We start from the raw sequence: 4,370 nt of genomic DNA on the forward strand, positions 1-4,370 counted from the left end.
CACCTGGCGTTTATTGAGAGAAGGGAGAGAAAGAGGGGGAGAACTGGTGGCCGACCAAAAGCAGGAGAGAGAGAGGAGAGAGGAGAGAGAGGAGAGAGGAGAGAGAGAGAGAGAGAGAGAGAGAGAGAGAGAGAGAGAGAGAGAGAGAGAGGGAAGGAGGGAGGGAGGGAGAGAGAGGAAGAGAGAGGGAGAGGGAGAGAGAGAGAGAGAGCAAGAGGGGGCAAGAGAGAAACCTGAGAGAGGAACCAGAGAGAGAGAGGCACTCTTGGCATGCTTGCTTTAAAAGGGAGCCTTGAGCATGCATAACTGAGTCCTCTGGCAGCCAGGTAAAGCTTGAGCTGCCAGGTAAGGCTGACATAGCCATGACACAGCCATGAGCATCCAACCCATTGTCGGGGGGGCGGGGGTCAGCTGGCTGCCAGTTCCTAACATTGGGCATCCTGGAAAACTGGAAAAGCTAGACCAAGGTCAGTTTGCACTGCTCTCCAGACCTCAGGGCAAAAGGAATGTCCTGTCCCTTAGCCCCGCCCTTCCTCCATCTGATAAGGAGGCACCACCAAGGGCTATATTCAGGGGGGATCCTCCTACTCCTTACATCACCATTTCTCCTTTTCTTCCCCTCTTCGTTCTCTAAGGGATTGTTTCTGAACCTTTTCTAAGAGGGCCTGCAATTCCTCCTCAGACTGTTTCAACCTTATCAGACTCCCCTGTGCTCTTAACCTCTTCTGAACTTTTTTCTTGTAGCATTTCTAGTTCAGCTTGCCCCTTTTCCACCGCCTCTCTACAGCATTTCTGGTCCTCAATGCAGCAATGCACTAATATCCAAATAGGTCTGACTTGGGACTTTAGTGTCCCTTATTCCCAAGCAAAGTCAAGATCCCTGCCTAACTTGTACCAGCACACTAACTTAAGGTCTCCCGAAACGAAACTGCGAACCAAGGTGCAATGGCTTCGCATTCGCCCAGAAACCTTTCCAGTGTGTTTTTCTTTATTTTAAGTTTCTTTGACAAAAATAGCCCCTGAAGAGCCAGAAAAAGTGGATGAGACTGAGATGTCCCCATTTTAAAAGATTTTACTTTCAGTTCGCTAGAACCTCTCCCTCAATGCCTGAGACTTTATTGCCGCTTATGCCCACGGTCCTTATTTTCCCACTCTTCCTAGGGAACCTTATTGCGGCTTATTTCCACGGTCTTTATTGTCCCACCTTACCTTGAGAACTTACCAGCGCTGCCCTGACTGCAAGAAGTTCTGATCTCCATCCCAGTACAGGCCACCAGTTGTCCCGCCCCAACCTCAACCAGAAGGAAAGACACAACTCAGGCAAGATCTTCTTCAAGCAGTTTATTCAAGATCCTTGAACAAGCTTCTTCTTCTGACCCCTGGGAAAGGCCCACACAGGCTTAACTCCCCTTGTGCTGACCAACCCTAGTGAGCCACATAGACCCTGCAGATAGGCTGCTCTTATAGGGAAGCAGCAAGCTGAACAGGTTTAGCCAAATAAGGACTTGTTTACAACAGAGAGTGCTCACCATCGGGAAGGTGGAAGGCAGAAGCCAGCGCCATCTTTAAGGCGTGGCACTTTGCAGCTCTCTACACAACCCAGTCATCTCTACCCCTGTTTCCACAGCCACAGCATGCATCAATCACAGTAGGGTTTGGGTTGACAGGTGATGGAGATGGAGGAGGAGGAGCAGGTGGTGATGAATGAGGGGTTTGGTTCTCCTCTGGATCCTGCAAGTGAAAAGAGATGGTCTGTGTCTTGCCTGCAGTCTTGAGCAGAGTCCCTTACATACAATGGCACTAGGGGGTGGTCAGACAGCCAATGCTGTAGAGTGAATGGAAGGCTGTAATGCACACCCTGGAGAGGTCATCCTTGAGAAGTGTAACCAAAGCCCTCTGATTTGCAGATATTGAGCTTCCCACAATGCCAATAGCCGTGTATTTGGTTCTGCTGAGGTCACTCTTGTTTGGGAGAGACCTAGCCAGCAGGCTGTGCAGAGGCTAGGCAATGGAGGTAGCATTCTCCCACACCAGGCCATGGTCATTACAGGACAGGCGCCCAGGGCTCCCACTAACCAGCCCTGTCCCATGTGGATAGGAAAGCTGTTGCCACCCCAGCACAGGCCCAGGTCCAGGATCTGTGTACTGCAGCTTTTCTTTACCTCTTCTGGTCCCTACCCTGAGGAAGGCTCAGTGGTGTCTGCATCCTGGTCCTTGTGCTCAGCTAGGGACATCCCTCATAGCTGATAGTCAGTTTCAATATCCTCTCTTTTCCCCAACCCTGGGATTCCTAGGCTGTCCACAGTGAAACCCTTAGCCATACCAGCCAGAGATGGAGATAGCTGTACCGAATCCCAAAGGCTCTGAACTTGTATATGGAGACCTGGCTCTGATTTATGCAGCTCCTATACTAAGAAAACGTTTGCATCCTTGGCCTTCTACAGAGAGCCTTATGGGATCCTTTGTAAAACTCCAATTCAGCAATGGACAGCTGTACTCGCTGGATGAAGTCTCCAAAGCCCTGATTATTTGGAAATGCTGGGAGTCTGGTGATGGTATTGTCTAGTTGACATAAGTTTGAGCCCCGCGGCTTTCTGTTACAATCATTGATCTGCATTCCCCCCTGTTCACTGCCAAAGTAGTGAGGGATTCTGAGGTCAGGCTTCATGATATCCCTTAAGAAAGGTCAGTGTGACTGTCACCCTCTTCCCCATCCAACTCACCTTCTCTGGCTGTGGTGGAGGTGGCGGTGGTGGTGGCTCCTTAGGCTGGAATGTAAAACAGACAAAAGTGGGCTGGAGAGGGAGGGTGGGCTCTGCCTTGGTCCTGCCAATAGAGGAGACCTTGGCTTGGAGCAGAACGACAACATGGCCTGTGTGGGTGCTTGTTGCCTGCTACGGTGCTGTGTCCAGAGTGCTCTAACTGCCAGAGGCATCCCCATCCCTCTCCAATGAGGGAGTGGCTATCTGGTCCTAGGTTTGGTCCCTGGAGAGGCCCACAGCTGGAGTGCCTCACATGTGTCTGAGCCCAGCTTCAGTAGAGCCCACACTCACCCTTCCTATTGGTAGAAGCTCACTGTCACTCAGCCTCCCCATTCCTCCTACAGCCTCCTCACCCTCTAATTTAGTCCCTGGATTTCACTGCTCACTGCAGCTCCAGGAAGAGATGGGCCCTGAGAGCTATGTACTAAATGCCACCTGCCCCCACCTCCCAGGCCTGTGCTTCCAATTCCTCCAGCTCTCTTCCTTCTATCCTAGCTCTTCTTCTTCTTCACCCTGTCCCAGATGCCAGTACCATCCCTACATCCTGCTGTGCTTTGGCCAAGCCCTGGTGACATCTCTGGATGTGTGTGTTATACCAAAAGCCTGAATGGTAACTGCATTTCCTGGTGGGGCAGGGTGGTTCTGCTTTCTCTTTGTGCCTCTGCAGCCCAGTAAGGGGTTGCATGTCATACTGTGGTCAGGAAAGGATTGGTGTCAAAGGTATCTCTGACCTAGTGCTTCCTAATCATGCCTCAAAGCCATCACCCTGCATATGGGGCCACTGGACTACGTAAGGGATCCTGCCCTGAAGTAAAGGGGCACCTCTGGGGTTTGGCCACATGAGGCCTATAAATGTATAGTGGATACAAGATGGCCCTGACCTAAGGGTGCTCGGATGGCCACTGTGCAGGGCTTCGTTTTCGGTCTAAGCATCGCAGACAAATTTCCTGTTTCAGCTATACTGAACAATTCTTGGAAGCCAGGACTTGGATGTTTATATTTGACACTTCGTGTGTCCCATGGATGCTGTTAGTCCCTTGGTCAGATGGGAAATTTCCACCAGACTGGATATAGTACTGCCTTATGACACTATTCCTTGGAGACGGGGCATGTGTGTGGGAGCCAGGGTGTGGGAGTGGGAGACAGAGGGAGAGGGAGAGGGTGGAGGGGGCCAGGAGACTTAACCTTCTTGCAGCATAGCCTGCAACAGCAGATCAGCAACATGATGGCCACCAGCAAGACCAGCAGAATAATAAACCAATTCCAGTTAAAGATAAAGCCGCCTCCTGCTGACATGTTTGGTGTATTGATGGCTTTGCCTTGTGTTGTAGCAAGTGAAACTGGGTCTGGAACTTTTGCTTGTGGCTTGCTGGCTATGGGGCTACTGGTGGCTTTTACTGATGTCAAGGCTCCTGCTATTAAGTGCTCCCTGTGACAAAAAGCAAGAGTGGCTTCTTCCACTGGACTCACACCTTGCTTCCCATTTGTACACACACTCTCTTCATTCATCAGGATTGGCTAGACACAAGGGCTACAGTGGAGTTAGTGACCCAGATTGGTCTTCAGAGAGAACAGCCAATCTTGCCCAGCCCTGAACCTAGAAGAGGA

The 4,370-nt window shown here is 50.9% G+C and overlaps 1 long non-coding RNA gene across 1 annotated transcript; it reads right to left on the minus strand.

The window, feature by feature from the left end:
* Positions 1–1,697: 1,697 nt before the first annotated feature.
* Positions 1,698–4,012, minus strand: LOC127238315 (uncharacterized). Its single transcript, XR_007835915.1, has 3 exons — positions 3,948–4,012; positions 2,724–2,768; positions 1,698–1,731 (listed from the first exon to the last, which is right to left on the minus strand). It is a non-coding gene; the product is annotated as an uncharacterized LOC127238315 (long non-coding RNA).
* Between the last annotated feature and the right edge of the window lie 358 nt (positions 4,013–4,370).

This window comes from Phodopus roborovskii, unplaced genomic scaffold (assembly GCF_943737965.1).
Source record: "Phodopus roborovskii unplaced genomic scaffold, PHOROB, whole genome shotgun sequence".
In the NCBI taxonomy this organism is placed as follows: domain Eukaryota; kingdom Metazoa; phylum Chordata; class Mammalia; order Rodentia; family Cricetidae; genus Phodopus; species Phodopus roborovskii.